The sequence below is a fragment of the Lonchura striata genome, chromosome 3 (assembly GCF_050655825.1).
Source record: "Lonchura striata isolate lonStrDom1 chromosome 3, ASM5065582v1, whole genome shotgun sequence".
In the NCBI taxonomy this organism is placed as follows: Eukaryota; Metazoa; Chordata; class Aves; order Passeriformes; family Estrildidae; genus Lonchura; species Lonchura striata.
In genome coordinates, this window is record NC_140705.1 from 25,385,918 (window position 1) to 25,407,726 (window position 21,809).

Below are 21,809 nucleotides of genomic sequence, written 5' to 3' on the forward strand. Positions count from 1 at the left end.
TTACTCCAATGATTTTAGCATTCTCTCCAACAACCAAAAGAAAAATAGAAGACCTCTTAGTTTCTAAAGATCAAGCCACTAAGTACAAAGAAATAGCTGGAATAGATGGCAATGTTCAGGCTGTGCACCTTGCTCTTATGTCCATGGTAGTTGTAGCTGGCTTTGTGACAAGAGGGGAGTGTAACACACCGATGCTGTTGTTTCAGAATTATTTTTTGTCACAGAAATCTGTTTAACTAAACTAATGACAGAATTTGCTTTGCAGAGAATGGCAGTCAGAAGACATATCATAGGTGTCCCTTTGCATAGGGATGGAGAATGGGACAGACATGTCTAATTTTGCCCAGTTCTGTGGCTGTAAAAGCACCTTGACAGCCACATGCTCCAAGCAACGATCCATGTGTATTCTTCACGTTCAAGTGGATGCTTTGTCATGAAGAAGCCTGAACTTTATCTTGTAAGTGCATCTTCCTTCAGCTGCTGTCATTGGTACATTTTGTTGTTTACTGTGGTTGAGACTCAGTTAAAACATGACAAGCTTTGACAGACTAAGTCAATTGTTTTTTCTTTTTCTTGATAATACCTGTTGTGTTTTGCAGTACTCTGTAAAAAATGAAGGCTCTTTGCTTATAGTGAGAACCAGTCAGAAGTGAAACATGACACACAGAAAATGGATATTGTTTACAGATTTGATAATGTTGGCTGAAATGACTGCATAAAAAGTTCCCTTTTGACTTTTGTCAGAATTATAGTCACATCAAACAGCTTTTGTGTTCTACCTTGGGTAAAATATTCATCTCATGGACTTTGCCAAAATTTTCAAACAGAGGTAGAAATATTTATGATTCACCAGAGGCTCAGTAAATCCCAGAGAAGCTGATGCCTTTTTGAATGCAATGCCTTTTCAGCCTCAGTTTTTCAGGCTCTACTCTCTACTTTCTAATTTGATAATTTCCTCCACACAATTCTGGTTTTGTTCTGCTGAGCCTCTGCCATGGGAATGCATTGGCTTTGCGTTCTGCACGGGTGGGCTAAAGTTTCCTTGGAAAGCATGGCTGGGAGTCACTGACACAACTGCAGCCCGTGGCCACAGTGCATGTGCATGTTGCTATTCTCACTTTACAGATGCCTAAATGAAAGCAGAGGAATGAAGGGATTTGCCTAAGGCCACATAATAAATCAGCTGCTTCTATGGATTAGTTACAGCTCAGGACTCCCCTGCTGCCAGCTCCCAGCCCTGCATTCATTCCACCACTCATTCCAGTGTTTCCAGCACCACAGGGATTGTTTTTGCCCTTCTAGTATAGAGGACATGTAGATAGTCCTACTCAAGACATAAAATAATCCTGCTACAAATTGTTTTATGAGAGTTTGCTGCCCTTATCCAAGGTGGAAGATCTAGGGTAAATGGTTTCTGCTTGCATGATTCTTGGCACTGTGAACTTTATGTCATTGCACATTTGAGTGACATTTTTCTGGTAATGTGAAGGTTGACAAAAATATGCTAGGTTAAGACATGGAAATCTGGATTTCTTTCCATAGTTTTTATTCAGACCCAAAAAGTAATATTATATGTATCTTGACAGATAACCCCAAACCCAGGGTAAAAATAGGCCTGTCCATTGTACAATATGGGATAGCAAATAATCTCATGTAAATTGCTGGAAAAGATTGGCACAGAGCACGGCAATCATCCTGCACATGCTTCTTCCTAGAGACCAAGCTTATTGCTTAGTCTCTGGTGTAAATAGTACAGCCAGGTGGTTTTGCTCCAGCAGCTAAGGGGGATTGCAGGAAAGGGTATATGTAAGTGCTTGAACTGAGAGCACTTCTGTGTTTAGACAAACCAACAGAAAATGAGACATGTACATGGGTTGAAAGCCCTGCAGTTAGGGTGTGAGCAGAGCTACCTGTGGCATGCACTGGAGTACCTAAATAGAGGAGTAAGGGGTGGCAGGGAGAAGCCATAGAGGCAGCAGAGAATATCTACAAGTCAGACAGGCCCAGTAAGCAGAGGGAGGACAGGATTTGCTCCTGCAGGATCCTGAGCACCTTTGATGCCCACTGGAGTTCAGAAGCAAAAGGGAAAATCTTGGAGTTATATCTATGTAAGATATATCTTAAATGCTCCTGAATTTTCTTCTTATAGTTACTGCCATTTCGCTGCAAGCAATGTAATGTGAGCAGATCAATTATACTTTTTTTCTTTGCAATGCTAAATTGTTATAGCTTTCTGATCCTGTGCTCTGACAAAGCTCATCCAGAAATGCAGAGCAAAAAGGGTGACATTTGATTATGTCACTTCTATTGCCTCCGTAAATAATGAGAATTTTTGATCCCTGAAACACTTTTTCTGGCTCGCCCACCTAGTAATATCAACTCTATAATCTTTTTTTACCCCAAGAATAATATTATTCATATGTTCAATGTCTTAAGTAGGAGTCTCTTCATAGTAACTCCTTTCTTTAAAAGGGCTCATCCTGAGGTCCATACAATATCTATTACTGTTTGTGCATATGTAACACAACTACTCAGGCTTCATGATAATTTTATATACAGGATATAAAGATAGCATGTTCACCTATGTCCACAAAGAGTAAAAGCTTCCCTTCAGGCTCTTCCTCACCTTTGTTTCAGTCTGTGGGATGTGAGCAGGGAGGGTGGGATCAAGTCCTAGAACAGCCATGGGAGCAGCATGGCCATGTGCAGAAATTGTTGTTCCCAGCTGGAATGGTGGGTGTTTGTGTTTGCAGGTAAGTGGTTATCCTTATATTGCCTTGTTGTTTGCAGCTTTTTGTCATAGCAGTGAGATAAATCAGAGTACTGTGTGAAAAGCAGCAGCCCCTCACACCTGTATGGACTATATCAGGGTGGGTTTTATTTGTCAGTGCATTGCATGGAGGCAAACACACACCATTTCTGGCAGATGTAATCTTGCTCTGCTGTCCTTCTTTATAGAGAAACTAAAAAGTCATTTCTATCAGCTGCAATATTATGAAATGTTGGAAAAAGAGCATGAACTAACCAAGCAGATGAAAATCCCATGCGGACAGTGTATAAAAAGTGAATATTGCAGATGTTTTCCTCTTTCAAGGTGATGTATGATTAGCTGCACAATAATGTAAGTTATTTATTCATATGAGGATTGAAGGACTGTTTCTTCCAGTGTGCACAGGCTTTTGATTTTGCATAGCTGAAGTGGAACATATTGTTGGCTGCCACTGCTGTGGCACTGAGCAAATTCTTAATCACAACCACTTCAATGGAATAGGTTATCTGTAATCTGGAGTCATAACTTCTTCAGCAGAAGATCTGCTGTCATTAAATTTAGGAGATTAGCTGACACAAATCCTTTTGGGTAAAATGTCTTCTGCTACACCAGTCTTAAATGCATCATACATAAGTGCAACTGTATACAGATTAAAAATAAAAAATATTTTAAAATATGCATATGCAGCTATGAAATGTCATGTTTGGAAGTAGTTATACTGTAATCTTAAAAGCCATGCAAATTTAGAACTTTATTGTAAATTTAGAACTTTATTGTAAATACTTTCTTATTGTAAAGAAAGTATTGATGGTATAAATGACACCAATTAGTTATCTTTTTCTTTTATATATTATAATCTCTGTATTATATAGGATAAATGCTAATGAAATTGTACATATCTGTTGTAGGCCAATTAAGTTTATACATGAAGGATTATATTAGCAAAATGCCTGCTTCAAATAGGAATTTCTAGGAATCCCACTGTGTGGTTATTATGCTTTTTTAAACAATATAATTTCTTCAGAAACCAGGCCACTTTGAAGCCCTAAATTGACCATGGCTTTCTAAAATATGATGCTAAGAACCACTCCCATTACCAATTCTCAAGACAAAATTCATGTTGAGGGTTGAATGCAGGCGACCTTCTGGTCATGCATGAAGCTGCTGACATGTTTAGATTAAGCCTTTTTTTTTTTTCCTTCTGGGATGTATCATTGTCTTTCACTTCCAGAAAATGTTGTGTATTGCCATGGTAGCTCACTGCTGGGCTACTGTTTTGGAATGACAAAGCAGGGAGGTTGGAAAAGCAACCAAACAAATTAGTTGCTCTTAGAGCCCAGAGCTCTTATCATGGGAGCATCATTATTATTATTATTATTATTAGCCCCAAAGAAGCCTGAGCTATATACCAATGCACTTAGTGCTATACTTTAAGAAGCATTGATACTTTTTTGTCAGAAGCACTTCTCTGTCAATATAATTGTTCTTGTGGTGGTGAACAAGATGCAGTCAAACAGCCTTGAATACTGGGCAACTGAAATAACAAAGAAAAAGAGAAAAAGAATTTTTTGTAGTTGAGAGAAAGAACATTGCACAGACAAAATGAAATGAATAGAATAGAATAAAATAGGGCATAATAGATAAGTAAATACACCCACATACTGTATATATATATATCCAGCTGAAAGGACATGCAGAAAAGTAGCTAGACCTTAAATTCGTTTTTATTTTAAAAATAATATTTTTGCTGTGTTGATGCTGTATGCAGCCATGGTAGCTTGGACTTAAAAGAAGGCTGATCTTTCGCTATTCTGTCAGAAGGAAGTCCTTAGTTTTTCAAGTGCTGGAGATGCAACATCATCAGTTCTGTGAGCTGCTTTCAGGGCACGTTGTTTGTGACCTTTTCTTCTAAAAAGTGGGTCTGAGATGAGCAATATGGGTGGAGTAATGCCCAATAAAGTTCAAATTTATAGCAGTACTACTGCTGATACTTGGAAGTGACAGTTTGGGGTTGAGGCAGGAGCAGTCCATGGTAGTGTTTAGGCAATATCAGATGGCTTGATACTCAGACACTGAGTTTTGAAAGCAGGGAAATACATGGGGTCTGGAACAAGTAGCAAATATATCAGGTGAATCATCTATTGGCTGTTAAATTTTGTGTCTAGATTTTGTATGGTTAATACATAGTATTCTTTCTATTCTGCTCACAATTTCTATATGCTAGGTTGAATGTTGTAAGAACATAGGAAACCTATATGTATAGCAGTTTTCTATCAGTAGGGTTTTTCATTTGTTTGTCTTAGTTTCACGGTTGTTTGGTTTTTGTTGATGTGTGTGATCTTCTGTGGAAATAATTGTTTGAGAATGTTTTATAGGAATGTTTCTGTCTTAGTACTAAAGTAAAAATTATTATTGCTGGAAATTTCCTAACACTCAATTTATTTAAAAGTAATGTATTTCCCTTGATGGAATTTTACACAGGCTCTGAGATACATAAATGAACCTTGAGAGCAGCAAGTGAAAAACTCAGTCTGTATTCTTGTGATCCCCCACTACTCATAGTGGGCTGTTTGCACTGGTGCAATAGGCATATCCAGCTCACAGAACAGAGTTCCAAATAAGGCACTCTTTGGGTACGAGCTCAAACTGTCTTGCCCAAAAATCATTCTAGGCACCATCTTCTGAAGAAGTATCCATTATTAAACTCCCAGCCTTCTTCAAATACATCCTGCACCCTACAGCACAGAAAACTTTCTTGTGTAGATGGTGTCATAGAGAGTAAGTATTACAGAAATCTTAAACCTGGGAATGTCTGGGTGTGGAAGCTCTGAGGGAAAGTCCTGACTTGAAGGAGAAGGCCTATGAGAATGATGTGTCCTGATGGTCAGCAAGACTTCAGTGCACATGTACCTGCAGCTTCCCACCAGGACTGGGAGACAAAGGACAGTAAACAAACCCTAATGGAGGTGGGGATGGAGGAATTGAAAGCTCCTAACAGATACAAAAATTTTATCTAAAGCCAGTACATGGTCACCAACATAAGAAGAGCACAGAAGATGAAAGAACCACTTGACAGTTGGAGTTCCATCTCCCCAACATTATTGCAAGGACTCCTAGATACAGCACCTGCATATACATTATTGTCTGGATCTTGGACAAATGTCTAGAGGCTCACACATTTTAGAGTTGTGAGTATGTAGATAGGAGAAGATGAGTATCAACAACTGAAACTGGTTTTGTTTAAAAATAAAGCCATCTTGTCTGATCCATTATTGTGATTTTCTATGTGGCTGCAAAAATATTGCTAGATTATTTCCTACAGTGTTGCCCGTTGTTCTGCAGGATTAATGTAGTTTGCATGAGAAGAAAATCAGACCTTATATTTAAACAATGCAGTTATTGTGTCTCTCCTTGCAAATTATATATTGCAGTAAATGTGATGTGTACTTTTTTTAAAAATTTTGGACTGTATTTATAAAGAACTTTGGAGCTTCCTAACGTGTGGGTGGATTCTGCAGGAGGTGAACAGAGTACAGCTGGCTGTGGAAGACGGTGTCAGTGCTCCCCAGGATAAAGATACAAGGGGCAGAAAGCAGCAGGCAGGGAAAAGGTGCAGGACCAGCCATGTCTGGCTGCCAAGGGGTGACATAGAGTGGGGCTGAGCCGATGGGGGGCATTCTTCATGATGCAGAGAATTGCTGGCCCAGGGATGGTAGGAATACACCACGCTTATAGGGGAGGTAGTATTTCACTGAATCAAGGAGAGTCTGGAGGATACTGGAGAGCCAGAAGTGATTGAAATGGTCTGGCCGAATGAAATTCCAAGGCTTGGAGATGGAGAAGATCAGGCATCTTTCTGAAATCTTTTCTGTGTCTGTGAAATACCCTTCCTTGGTTTTGGATAGGAGTTTATAAGGACCCGTATATGAACAGAGAAAGGCATAGTAAGTTTTCTGTTGTGAAGACAAGCATGCAGAAAATTATAGACCATTGAAAGAACAATAATTTATCTGGAGAAAAGATAGATGAATGGGTGAATTCACATTTTAATGTAGAAACTGGTTGTAGGATTTAGTGTAATACATAGCAGTAATACCTTATACAGATTGCACTGTAGAAATCTCAATCAGTTTCTGATTCATAAAGCTGAAACAGTGCAGGACTTAAGGTCAATGCTAATGGTTCCTTCCCAGCTCTGCTGGATAACCCTGAGGTTCTTCTGTACTGTGGTGGGCAGGAGTCACCTCATGTTTGTGTCTGCATGTGGCTCTTCATTGCCCTGAATCTGTAGGATGCTGTGTGAACATCTCAAGCTTTTGGTCATGCAAAAGCATTGTGAAGCAATGAACAGATTGGATCACAGGGAGACAAAAGTCACTGCTGCCTTGGCAGCTGTAATTATCTGAACTTTTTCTTTTTAATGGTGAAATAGAAAGGTGACATATTTTTCTTTTTAATTGAACACTGACTTGCAAATTAAAATGTGATGGCCAATTGTTTTTTGTGTTCTGAAAATGCCTCAAAATCCAAGTTAGAATAGGCTTAAATTTGCTCTATGAGGGTCTGACATTTCTCTAAATTTTTTTTAAGGATTTACAGGTTGCAAACACCTGATGTAGAACAATGCTGGTGAAACCAGACAATGTGTCTGATTTTCCCCTGGCATTTGTAAAAAGAATGCAAATGAGATTGGTAGATCTGCACACTTATTTTGTTATGACAGGAGATTTTATTTTTCAGTGGTATGCCAAGAAGGATTGAAATAGAAACAGTCTGAGAAAACCTGCAAAGCTTTCTATATTCATTATTTAGATGGTCTAGATACATAACTTAAAAATAATACATCTTGGATTTCTGCTATTTTCAGTTACTGCTTGCTTAAATTAGAATCATGGGAAGGACTGAACAATTAACAAGGATAATAAAATGTTATTTTTCAAATCTTTTGGTGGATGTGATCAAGCTGGAATGGAAGATGCAGTTAATTTACTTTACCCAAGGTAATCTAATAATTTCTGGTTTTGTTTCTTTTCCAATTACTTTACCTGCAGCCATAGCACAAATATACAGAAACATTAAATCTTGCCACTCTCTGGTTTAATTCTTTATAGTGAGGAAAAGCTTATATTTAAAATGATGAACAGTTTTATTGCTTCTCTATTCTGGCCGTTGAACAAATCCATGTAAGCACAGCTTCCTGCAGTTTTATGTCATAGCAGCATACAGACAGACACCTGGGCTGTGCCTGTACTAAATTAAATACTAAGTGTGTTCAAGATATTGAACCCTCTCTCACTACAGACCAACTGGCTTGAAATGACCTTCTAAGCCTTGCTTCTATTCTAGCCTCAAAACTTACTTTACTTTGGCTGTGAGTCCTGACCTGCCTAGAAACTCTTGCTCCTGCCTGTTCTTTGCACAGCACCTTTGCTTGCTGGAGACAAACCCTGGTTTCTGGACCTTTGGCCAGGTCTTCAGTGATCCTGTTTTCTTGACCCGTGCTGTGCTGTGACTCCTGGGCTGCTGACAGGCCTGGGCTCCAGCCCAGCAGCTGCCTTGGGGTGGGGTAAGCAGCCAGGAGAGGGGTGTGCAGCCTGTCCCTGCCGCATTGTGCGCACACACCGACAGGCTCCTCCTCTGTGCGCTGGTCAGGTGTGGAAGCGTTTGCTATATCCATGATGTTTTGATTTTTCCTATTTAGGACACTTTGGGAGAGAAGCTGGCAGAGAAGCTGTCCAGCCCCCCAGATGGCTGGGCTGTGAACCATGTGAGATAGGCAGGTTTTGTGAATCTGAGTGACTGATAAAATTTACTGGTAGGAAGAAATGTGGCCTTCCATAGCTATGAGCAAAGTACATTTCTCTCTCAAAAGCCAGGAATCTGTTTCCAGTGAGAAACTGTTTCTATTTGTAATTCAACTATGCTTGGTACTATGGTATATGAACAGCATGCAAACTTTACATCAAGAAAAATCTGACACAGGACAACTTAATCTTACCTGGTCCGGACACAATACAAAGATAATAGTATAGGCAGCTTGAGGATTTATTCTGTATTTAATAACAAATAGATTCCTCATGGTGTCTTAATTTTAAAACTAATTTCAAGCTGTAATCTATTTTTAGGAGCTATAATAATTTTTTTTTCAATTTATGCACTATTTGTTAATTAGCATTATTATTAGTGTATTGTACATATAAACATACTTAAAAATATATATTTTATTATACATACACATATGCTAGTAATATTAGCATTATTATTATTGTATCAGCATTTTCCAAAACAACTATGAACTTCTTTTGTTATAGGAAGTCTTGGCATGTGGTAAGGTATTGAGCAGATGCCAGTGCTGGTGAAAATGTTTCAGAATGCAGGAATCTTTTCATACAGTCCAGGGATTTTCAGTGTTTTGTTTTAAGTGGCTGCTTAGGACAGAATATGATCCAGTCTGAAATTACTGGCATTTCCCTTGGAGACCCTTATTTTTCTGATGGAAGCTGTGATATCAAATGTCAGAAGTGAGGATGGCAGAAGTTCTTTCTCTTTCTCTCCACACCTCTGCTGAGATGGTCTGACTACTGCACAAGTTACAAAACCAGGATAAGGAATAACAGGAATTGAGGGACCAATCTGCTGAAATAGATTTTTAACATCTTAACTGGGTATTAAGCTTGCATAAAATCTGAAGGATCACACTCTTATTTGGCTAAACTTGGTCATCAGTGATTAATGAATGCTTTTAGCAATTCTAACTTCATTTTCTGTGCCTTAGGTCCCAACTGTTCAGTTAAAAGAGCTTAGCATCCATCTCACAACAACTGAATTATGGAGAGAAACAAATTAATGCTTCTAAAATGTTCAAATGCAGTACATCCCAAAGGAAAAATCTAGAAGGAAACAAACAATTTTGTGATCTGGAAAAAATATTTGTATATATCTTTAATAAAAAAAGGAGAAGAAAAAAAAATCTGAATCACAAGCTAAAGAAGAAGGTTGAAGCAAAATATAACAAGTATAACAAGTGCTGTACTGAATTAAGTGGTGATCCCATGGAGAAAATGCAAAAAGATAATATAATTAAGGATTAGAAGAGGAGATCAAAGGACACCATGCTGAAGGTTTTTAGATGTGTGACAGACTGATGCAAATCCCTGTTCTTTGTGTTGGGATGAAAATACAGGAAAAGCACACAAAAACGAAGCAAGGAAGATTAAGACAGGTATGGAAAACTTCCAGGTGTGGAAATTTCTCCATGTTCTTTGCCAGTTTCTTTCCAGTTTGCACCTTATTTCTTCTCTCTTCTTGTCATGTTTGATTTTTGTCTTGTCTAAGCTGAGCTTCTCACTATATCTGTATAAATCCTCCTTGCATTTGAAATCTACAAGGTTCCCATGGTTTAATCACATCAATCTGTTGGCTGTTCTTTTCTTTTGCCTGTGGTAAAATTGTTTGTGTATTAATCATTAAGAGTTTCTTTGAGGAACTCAGTCTCTTTAACAGGTTTCCTCCTTGGAACAGGAGATTAAATCTTGAACTTTTTTTCAAGATGTTGAAATCTGTTTTCCTAAATACTGTATTTTTTTTTAATATTTCCCCATTCTACTTTTTTTATAAACAGATCATTTCACTCTTGCTTTTCTTCCCCCAGATTCCCTTTCCCTTGGTATTGCAATAACTTTTCCCCTGCTGATTAGAAACTCCTGATGGTGTTTTGTGCTATTTAATTTTAAAACAATTTTCTAAAGAATAATAAAAAAATTTATTTTCAAAAGAAATTTTCTGCTGGTTTGGTTCTGTGTGAAAAGCTCCACTGTTACAATATCTGAAGTATTTTCCCCCATGAAAAACACTTTTCAACAGGTCAGTTAGGTTTGTTAGTAACCTAGAGAGGTAACTGTCCCTGATGACAAGGTAAATATCTACATTATATTAAGTAGTGACATTAATTAACCCAAAGTCTCTTATTTTACTTAAATTATCTAAAAGTAAATATCTACATTATATTAAGTAGTCCTGTGACATTAATTAACCCACAAAGTCTCTTATTTTAGTTAAATGGTCTAAATGATCTTTTGATCGGTCTTGGGCCCATATTTGACCATATTTCAATATTTGGTGCAAATGTTTATTTTATTTCTTACTGCAGGTATATTTAGTGATACTTTAATGTTATCAAGAATGATCTTTATACAACAAGGAAAGAAAAATCAATAATCTTTCTCCAATTTCTTCCAAGTAAATGACAATAAGAATTAAGAAAGAAATAGGGAAAATTTGGGAGAATGAAAATGTGACTGGCTGCGTGAAAAGTGCAAGGGGACTAAGAAAATAGGGCTATGATTAGATCTTAACAATGACAAGAACATACAGGAAATCACATAAAATTATGCCATCTTCATCCAGATTTTTTAAGGAAAACAGATTAAAACAGTGGCTCCATAATCTTTCATTTGAGTTTATGGTTTGAGGAAGTGCTCTGATATCTCCAATATGAAATGAGCCCGAGCACAGCGTTCTGTTCTCCACAGGGAAATATCAAACACAAACACAGAAAGGTGGAAATAAGTGGACAACAGCTCTTCTAATAAAGGCAGGGGATTATAATGCAAGAGGCATATAAAATAATGTTGTGTCAGGAGCCTGATGTCATTCCAGAACTGTTATTATAAGGAAGAGATTATGTCAGACAGGGAAGGCAATTACTGAACCCCATTCCATGCCAGCGAGGTTATCTGGAGAACCATGTCCAGTGTTTTATACTGAACTTCAGAAGAGATGCAAACAAATTGGTTAGCATCCAGAGAAATTTTTTAAGCCCAAGCCAAACCACAAAAAAACAAAAAAAAAAACAAACAAAAAAAACCCCAAAAAACCATTGAAAGAACTGTGGTTGTTATTTTAAAAGTCTGAAAGGCAAAGGAGAGACTGGAGAATTTTCTGAGATGCTAAAGGGTTTTATAAAGGTACATGTGATCAACTATTCCACATAGTCAGTGGAGAAAAGAAAAAAAAAGCAAAAAAAAATGCAATTTATCTTGAAGGAAAGATGGCTAGAAATTTAATATTAAAAAATTCTTTCTCATTGTTAAAACTGTGGAAATCCAGAAAAGGCTGCTTTAAGGATCTGATGACATCAGAGATTTTGAAGAAGAGCTGAAACAAATGCTAGGGATAGACTAGAAATACTTTAAAATATCTCAGCAGGCTTAGTCACTTTCCAGCCCTTCATTCTTATGATTTTTGACTGTGTATGCTATCTGTAGTTACAATCTGTAAGCTTAAAAGGAGGCTATGGTATCCTTAATAATATGCCAAAGGGCCTCATTAAACCTATCATTGCAAGACTGACTCTCTTAGCATTGGATAAGCCCTGTAAAGCCCCAATTCATTTTTGAGAAAAACAACTTCAGTCATCTCTAGCTGGATTATTCCTATTTTTTCATCTCAGGATAAGTAGTTCTGTAAGCAGGAGTTGCAATCAGAATCATGTTCCCTATGTGTCTTCCAGAATCAGAATTTCCCTTTCTTGCTCTCCATATTGTTTCCCAGTTCTTTGCATTTTGCTGCAAATGAGACATGAAAAATGCCTTAGTTTTGTGTAGGTTTTCCCTTTTTTTTATAGAGGCACATGCAGCTTCTCTGGAAGGGAGAGTAGCAATGATCATTATCCCTTTAGACTGGCAAGTGTCAAGGGGTTCTCTTCTCTCTGCTTTTGGGAGGTATTCCAATTAGGGAGCTGCAGCAAAAGGAAGGGAAGGCACCACTCCTTTTCTTTCATTGTTTGCTGTTTTAGTAGCCATTCTGCAGCAACATGGAGGATAAAATTCCTGGATACTGTTAGATCAAGCCTCTTTTGGGCTTGGATTCAAGGATACTCACTTTGGAAGAAATTTCACCCCAGCGAAAGGTAGGTTTCATTTAGTAGCCTGTTCAGTCACAATGACAGAATTTCTAAGCAGTAAAAAAAGTGGGCATCTGTGTGCAAGATTCTAGTCAGAAAATTTGAGGGATTTATGGCATTTCAGGCATACAAATGCTATTTTGGATGACAACCTTACTGGTTTATTTTTCTTTTATTTTCTGTACTTTGCAGCAAAGACAGCATCTCCTGCCATGTCATGTGAAATGCCTGCTTACATCTGCAAGGCAAGGGCTGTTTGGATTTTTTTTTCACATTTAGGTAGTAGGACACATACCCACATTTCTAGAATACAGTACATATGTCACCCTGTGTCAACTTGCATAAATATACTCTGCAGAGAAGGGAAGGTGACAGATACAAGCAGTCTTTTATAATGAAGTATTTAACAGTCTATAGCCCTCAAAAATCTATCTTAGGGGTCTAGAAAGGATTCTTGCTTAAATTTTCAGGGTTAGTGAGCTTTTCATAAGCATCCTTTGCATGTGTGTAATAAAAGAATTATTTTAATCCTGGAATGATTCAAGCAATTCTTTTGTCTCCCTACTATGAAATTCTTGGGTTTGCTTGTTATGAAGGAATGTTCATTATTCTAGTAGTTGAATTTATGACAATTATTGTATTGTTTTATTTGACAAGAAAATTCATTGGTAGCATAGTTTTCTGTTTCAAACTGAGCAAGATATTTCAATCCTAGATGAAAGATAGGCAAAATGAGATATCTGTGATCACTTGTCTTAATCTCTGAGAAGAGGTTTTAGATTTCTGAATGTTTAAAAAACGCATAACAACAATGCTTGCTAAATGAAATGAATGGCAATCTAAATTTATATTACTAGGAAGCAGCAGAATTTTTCTGTATTTAAAGAATAGCTTTCAGTTTCAAATCAAAATAATAGCTACAGCAGAAGAAAGGGAAAATGCAAACATCTTGGAAAAATAAGTAAATTAATAAAATACACAGGACTTGTTTGACTGTTTGGGTAGTGTATATAGATTTAAATATTGCAGGTAAACATCATTTGACAGGAAAAACCCCTGCAAAACTGTGAGGCTCTGACTTACCAGCACTAAACTGTGACCCAGCATTCAGAATATCTAGTTCTGGAAATATAACTACAGACAGAAGTAGCCTCTGCAGTTTCTAGCTGTAAAATAATCCTAAAATAAATTCTTACAAGATTAGGACTTATCTGATATAGTATTTCTTTCAAATTAATACAATGACTATTGTTTCAGTTAAGGTATTGCATGATTTGCTTTGCTTCACTCCCTAAAACTTATTTCTCTCTGAAGGAAAGCTGAGCAGTGTATTACCTCGGTTACTACATGGTGGTGGTGTATGGGATTTGTTTATCTCCTTGTTTTTCAATACTTAACCTTATGACTCAAGAGTCATTATGAGCCAAATTAGCTTTGGTTAATATACTCAGTGTATTTTAAGTATGCAGCATTGTTTCTTGAGAAAAATTACTTTTCTGCAAAACTGGGATCATTTCACCCAGGACAGGCCACCCTGAAATTATTACCTTATCACAGGTCAAAAGAGAACAGATGTTGGTGCTGAATATAGGGTCGGGAGGGACAGATTTGGTTATGCAAGGCAGTAATACCTTAGCTTCTTTAAAATTGTACCACATTCTTGAACATTATTCAGGGACCTCTAGAAGATAGAAAGATTCTAAATTATCCTGGCCTAGCACCTTTATTAACTGGAACTACCTTTTATTGGTTCTCATGAAATTCATAGGTAGTGCCTGTAGCTTCTTTTGGCCAAGAAACAATTAAGAAATCAGACTACAGAAAAGTGCCCTGTATGTAAAGCAATTAATTTGTGTCTTCTTGTTTGTGAAATGTGTTACTAAGATGATAACACTTAAAAAATACATTTTAAGAATCTTGTAAATACAATTTTTTGTTTTAATTTCTGCTCTTTCAATGCAGTATTGTGGAATAGTCATTACCTGACCATTGTTCAGATTTTAGTGAGATGGTCATTACTCGAAATATATATGTAACTTTAACATTGTACAATTATTTTGAAAGCTTCAGTTCATTATATTGCCTAAATTTATGTATTTGTTTAGATTTTTGAAACAGTAAACACTTATTTTAACCCAGAACTTTTGACATAATATAAAATTTATCATAAGTGCAGAACTGAAAGTCACTCCTGCTGAAAAATCATTCATTTGACCATTTTTCGTCTTACCCATTCTACAATGTGCCAAGTTCTGAAAAAAATAGTGTTATGCAATATAATCTGGAGGCCATCAGAACCAGGCTATTTAAAAGTACAAGGAAAGTATTAAGTTTAAAGGTGTGGAGCCTCCCCTAAGGATAGACAGGATCTTCCTCTTTTACTTTCAGTCTTTAAAGCTCCAGTCTGATTTCCCCTACTATATCCAGGTGAGTAAAGGTGGCCTTAGAGAAGAGACAGCCTCCTTGAGAAAGCCTACAGCTGCCAGTTCATTTGACTACCTGACAATCTAGGCAAATGCTCTACCTCTAGGCTATTCCACCATCACTGTTTTTCCTTTTGGCTTTTTGCAATTAAAATAATGACTCTGTGTATAGTGATGTTTCAGGATTCTTTCCAGGTAGTTGCAAGACTTAATGTCTTTCATTTTGAGGGAATGGTGTAAATGTAAAGACTGTCAGTACAGAAGTAGTAACCTGAAGAGCCTAAGAACAGACTCATTCCAGTCATCTTATCTGTAACAAGACATCCAGCTGGAAATAAAAAGAAACAAAACTATTTGCAAGACAGCTTCAGACTTTCTTTTTCCCCTCTGTGAAACTTAGATGAGAAGTGTCAAGATTATATGTAATGAAACTGTCAGCTAAAAATATGATAATCTTTTTAAGCAACAAAGGCTAAGCACATTAAATGGTGTAATACTTTTTCATCCCAAGAGAATATATATGAAAACTCGTGAAAATGTGATAATGGATTCTGATGCTGATGTATGACCCTTTTCCAAAATGTATAACCTCCTTCCCTCCATGCAAAGCAACTAGTGAGTATTACATGCTCAGGAAACAGATGTAATACTTATCATAAACATGCTTTTAAAAATTTGGCTAACTGCTTTCTCTTTTTGTTTAACTGTCTTTGCGTGTGCTGGGCAATGAAAATTGAAGACATAGCTCCTGAAGAGAAAGTGTTTTCCCCCACTGTCAACCTCTTTGCCTCCATTGTAATGTCATACAACTGACCTGTACCTACAAGTTGAAAGAAGCAATATACATGCCCTAGGTATGTAAGCAACTTTTCTCAGTGAGGCAATAGTGAACCTCCCTACTCTCTCCTTTTTTTTTTTCAGGAAAAGTCACTAGAGAACTGGTGTCTTTCTTCTTTTTATTGTAGCCAAGTAGCAACTGGGAAAAAAGAACATATAACCACTTCATAAGTACACCCATAAGTCCCAAATCCGTGGTGAACCAAAACCATGAAATTTCCCTATGAGGGAAATGTCCTAAAACAAGCGATGTGACGAAATTATAGCTGGACTATAAGTCTAGAACTTGCCATAATGTGTCTTTGCAAGAACTGTTGTTGCAGTGTACAGTTTAAGCCTTGGACACTTGCTTAGCAATGGATAGCTTACCAGGCTCTCTAGGTGGATAATTTCCTCTACATAACAAAACAGCAACGAGCCATATCTCCAAAAAGGAAAGAAAGAAAACAGCACTAAGCACGTAAAGTTTTTGTGGTATATGCTTAATTGTGAAGAATTTTGCAAAATGTTTTTCATTCTAACTGAATGCACAGGAAGATATTTCCTAATTCTAAACAAATAAGCATTCCTGAATTTTAAGTATTTACAATTCTTAAAAACCAATTAGTAGTCAACAGAAATAAAGCAACCAAGTATGAAGAAAAGGTAAGTACAGGGTTTCATACCACTGTTTTACTACATGGCAATGCTGGCTTACAGTTCCTCCTGGACTATTTAGTCCTATAAAGATTTTCACAGTAGCAGAACAGATATTATTAGTTACAAGCTTATTTGAAACTTAACTCAGCTGATAGAACTTATGTTCCCAAAATACTTTTTTTGTTGTTGTTGTTTTGGTTTTAATTAAAAAAAAAAGTCTAGAGAGTCTCCTTGTCCAAAATTACAATGGTGACAAAACAGATCTCTGAGCATAAAAGCGTATCTGCATCAACCCAGCTGAACAGATGACATGTTCAGCATTGAATTTCTATTCCAGGCTGACACCACAGGAATGAATTAATATATTCATGTGGAAGTATAGACTTCTGTAAGTAGCCAAGCAGACAAGCCAAACAATGTATGCTTGGCCTGTGGGGTCCTTAGCATTGCAGAAGGGAGAAGATATCTCATTAGCAATGCTTGTTAAAGTCTGTTGGAATAAAGTAATATAATAAAATTCATTCATAACTATACTCAAAAAGAGAAGGTGACTCATCATACTTTATTTCATTTTGTTTCTCATGTTGGAGATGAGGAAAAAGTGAAAGCTATATCCATTGAGTCACATATTTTAACCTTGAGTTGGTGTCTGTCAGACATAAAATCTGTTTTACTACACAATTCAGAGCATACCCACCTACTCTCCTGCTAAATGTTGTTATGAGGATAGCTATTTTCTTATTTTGTGCCACTTACAAAGAGAAGGTTGTTGAGCCTATTATTTTTGGCTGAATGCATAAGTGGTTTTGGAGCCATAGAGAAAGGAGTAGAAAAACAAACTTACTGCCAAAGAAACTATTTAACTTGTCCCACACCTTGTGATTTCAGCTTCCCATTCTTGCTCTTTGCTAATAGACTCCTTTTTCCTTCTGCCTAGACTTGCCCAAACATCACTTCTTAGTACCATTGATTTTCATCCTTCAGCTAAGGGTTGGCTGGTAATTGCAGAATCTAGATAGTTATGTCCTAGTCCCAGGAGTAGCTTAAAAAAAGTAGAGATGTGGAAATTTCTATTTTTCTTCCCTTTTCATTCTGCTGAAAACTTTCTAAACTAAGTATGTGCATCTCTAGAGGGAATATTTCTCCAAAAATATAATATAGATAATTCACCAAGTTGAGATAGAATAGAATAATAAAACTGGGGGAAGAATATTCTGTAACAGAATGCAGGAAAAGCAGTGACAGGGTGACATTATTTGTATAGACAAGCACTAGTGGGATGGAAGTTTAAAAAGCTGCTTCTTGCTGTAGGCATACTTTAGTTTGCTGTTCAGTACAGTTTTCCGCTACTTTTGTCGTTGTTGCTGAAGAACAATAACAAAAATAGCCATTAGGATCATGGCATAAAAAGAAATCTTATTTTTGTCCTCTCTGACTTGTGGTGCCTGGAAAAGAATCAGTCTGGCTGTGTACCCAACAAGGTGTCTCTCTGCTGCAACTGTGTTTTATTTTAGCAGTGGTGGGTTCCTGCAAAGGTGTCTGTGCATGTGTGTAGTCTGTAGTGACTTTAGAAAAACAAAAGTAGTTTTTTATTCCTTCAGGTGTCTATGTTCTGACTTTTTGTTAGGTACTCCAAATTCTGACTGTTGTCCTCTCAGCCCCTTATCTTCTAGCAATTAGTTTTCATGTTGCTTTATTGGGTTTTTGTCAATGTCTAGTATTTATCCCAACTGAGAGATTTTCCATTTTCTTTTGCCATTTTCATTCATTCCATGTGAAAAATGCCCCATCCCTTCCTCAATCTCCTACATTTTCACAGCTGTAGATGTGTATGAGTACCAGACAGCACACCTCATGCACCATCCATCCTTTCATCCATTTCATCTATGTTTATCTCCTGGATAAATGATGGCAGAAGACCTTTGATCCTTCTTATTGCATTTATTCCCCCTCTCATGTCCTCAGAATCCTATCTGAGGTCTGAATATTAAGACCAGAAATGCTTGCAAGTTTTTATTTAAGCCATTTTAGAAACCACTGTGCTTGAATTTTCCTGTGTTTGCTACAACTAGTACTCTTTAATGTTCTTCTAACTTCTTCATTTTGCTAAGAAAGTCAGAAGTTTTTCTCTTCCAAGTTTGAAGGACTTCGCCCCCTTTTCTATGCTCTTTTAATTTTTTTTAATATTGAGAAGGAGGTAAAAGAGAACCAGAAAACAACACTTTAAAGTTTTGAGTGCCCTCTCCACCCCTCCAAAGAATCTGAGACCCCAGAGAGACATCTGTGTTATTTCTGTGGAGATTTGTTTTCCATTTGATCAGGCTAAGATGAGTAAGGGTGAGAAAAAGGTGTTTGAGAAATAACCCAAAATTTAAACCATGCTTTTATGTGAGCTTTATTTTTTTCTTTGAGGATTTATTTTCTTTAATGTTATGAAGGACAAATCGTGCTGTCAACTATATAAGATTAGATCTTGTGGTGCAATGGGCCAAGTTTTATGGGATCAGGCAGGGTATGCTGAGGATTTTTCTGGTTGCATTTTACCTTCATAAATTCATAGCATCAGCTTTCTGTGCTTGGCTTGAGAAATGAGGGCTCAAAGTTTCCATTGCATTGTCTCCAGCAGAAGAACCGTCTACCCATTCAGTATCCTTTTTCTGCTTCCCAGCTCACAATTTCAGATGAAAGACAAGTTCCTGAAAATCTTAGTGATCTCTACTGATTGCCTTTTCTTTACTGGAATTCAGCACCAATGATTCGTCAACTTTTGTTTTGTTCAGTTATGGAAAATCAAAATCGGTTCCAGGTTCAGTGTGATAACGTTTCACTTCTTGAAAATAATGCAAGTTTGATCAATATCATATTAAAGGAACCTGTCCTGATGCAGTAGACTGGCTTCTCCTGGTTTTACTGCAGATTTGAAAACCAGAAAAGTTCAAACATAATATGTATAGAATCTGGGCACAAAACTGTATCAGTAGATTAGTAGCATGTGTTATGGCATGATGATATTTCTCTAGTGGGTTGTCCTTGCTGTATGCCAGGACTCAGAAGAGAAAATATAATGGAGGGTTCATGTGCTGGGATAAGGTAAGAGAGAGATCACTCATCAAATACTGTCATGGGCAAAACAGACTAGAATCAGATATATTAATTGAATGTATTACTAATAAAATCAGAGCCAGATAATGAGAAATAAAAACAGATCTAAAAAAAGTCTTCCTCCCACCCCTCCCTCCTTCCCAGTTCTATCTCCTCTCCCAGAGGCGCAGGGAGACAGGGAATAGGGGGTTACAACCCTAGTTTGTCACAGGTTGTTTCTGCTGCTGCTCAGGGAGAGGAGTCTTTCCTCTGCTCCTTTGTGGGGTGCTTCCCACGGGAGACAATCTTCATGAACTTCTCCAATTTGAGTCCATCCCACAAGAGGCAATTCTCTGCAAACTGCTGTAGAGTGAGTGACTCTTCCATGGGGTGCAGTCCTTCAAGGACAAGCTGCTCCAATCTGGGCACCCCATGGGGTCACAAGCCCTGATGGGAAACCTGCTCCAGCATGGGCATCCCACAGAGTCACAGCCTCCTTTCAGGCATCTACCTGCTCTAGTGTGGGGCTCCTCCCCAGGCTGCAGGTGGATTCTCTGCACCCCTGTGGCCATCCATGGGCTGCAGGGGCACTGCTGCCTCCCCATGGGCTGCAGGGAATCTCAGCTCTGGCACCTGGAGCACCTCCTCCCTCTCCTTCTGCATTTGGCCTTTGTATCTTCAGAGCTGCTCCTCTCACATGTTCTCAGTCTGCTCTTCTCAGGCCACAATTATATCTACACAATAACTTTCTTCTTTCTTCTTAAATATGTTATCACAGAGGTGTTATCACTGTTTCTGATTGACCCAGCCTTGGTCAGCAGTGTTTCCTTCTTGGAACAGACTGAGATTGACTCTGCTGCACATGAACGAAACTTCTGGCAGCTTCTCACAGAAGCCACCCCTGTAACCCCCTTGGTGCCAAAACCAGGCCACACAAACCCAATACAATTCCTAATCTCAGCTTAGTCCATCTCTGTAATAAAGATTGTTATCTTTATTACAAAGATAACGATTACAGAAGAAGAAAGGAAGAAAATATACCAGATGCTCATGGTATGGTAAGACTGGAGAGACTTGATATTTTTCAGTTAGAATCTGGGTTCTGGAAATACTTGATGTGCTGGTGAGGGAGGAGCACATTAATCCTTTTTGTATGGGGGAGATCCTTGAGTTTACTGGGTCCAATCAGCTTCATGATCTGAGGGATTTCTGCTTCCTGGTCCGTGGGAGCCAAATCTGCTGGCCATGGGGACTGGTTTGCCTTACCTCCTGGAGGAAAGGAAGGAAAGCCAGATGCTCGAACAGACTCTGGACTGAGCAGACCACAAATCTCCTGTTTTTCTTGTCACAGAATTTATTCCAGTCCCAAACAGTTATTTTTTCTGCCTTATCAAGCAGGCTAGGAGCTAAGTGTTGTCACAGTGAATGCTGCTATTTCTGTCCTGGGTGTTAGCTGGGAAAACCTTAGCCTAATGTCCATTATATGACACAGCTGTCCAGGAGCAGTCATTTCAGCACGATTACCAGATTGACCAAACTTCTTGCTGTTTGCAGTGCTCCCCTAGGACAAAGCTGTTGCTGTGCTTTATGGAGTGCATCATAAGTATTTTTCTCCCTGTCTCCTCACTCTTATTGTACCAAATGTGCTTTGCAGAAATGAACTTAGGGGACTTCTAGATGTTTCCACATACATGAAGCACCTTCCACAGAGTCTTGTTTCTGTAAAGGGAAGAGAAAGAAGCTGAAATTATGTTGTCTTAATCTATAACAGTAATCACAAATTAAGCACTTAATTAATTAATTAATTGATTAAATTCTGTGAGGAGATAGGTTACAAATGCTGTCCTCTATCATGTAGCCTGCTTTCTTTGAAATGAAGTAATCACTTCATATGAACTTACAAGGTTAGGGAATAGCCTAATGGCACTGTAAACTAGAAGGCATCCATGTCTGTAAAATATTATTCTTTTTCTCAGACATTTGCAAACATTAACTGGTAACCTCTCACCATGACCCTTTGAGATGCTTTTATCTGTGTTTGATGAACTGGGAAATAGATAAAAAACTATGAAAGAACCGAGGAAAGGTCAGAGAGTGAAATTTGTGAAATCATGGACATCCCTGCTTGTTCTTTCTAAGTCAATGACCTTCCCTA

The 21,809-nt window shown here is 37.8% G+C and overlaps 1 long non-coding RNA gene across 2 annotated transcripts in view; it reads right to left on the bottom strand.

Moving 5' to 3' along the window:
- Positions 1 to 6,800: 6,800 nt before the first annotated feature.
- LOC146767816 (uncharacterized) overlaps positions 6,801 to 21,809 on the bottom strand; it is an 82,586-nt gene continuing 67,577 nt past the window's right edge. For both annotated transcript variants that reach the window (XR_014953616.1, XR_014953615.1), the window contains one exon: positions 6,801 to 21,373. This is a non-coding gene — a long non-coding RNA (uncharacterized LOC146767816). The remainder of the gene's footprint in view (positions 21,374 to 21,809) is intronic.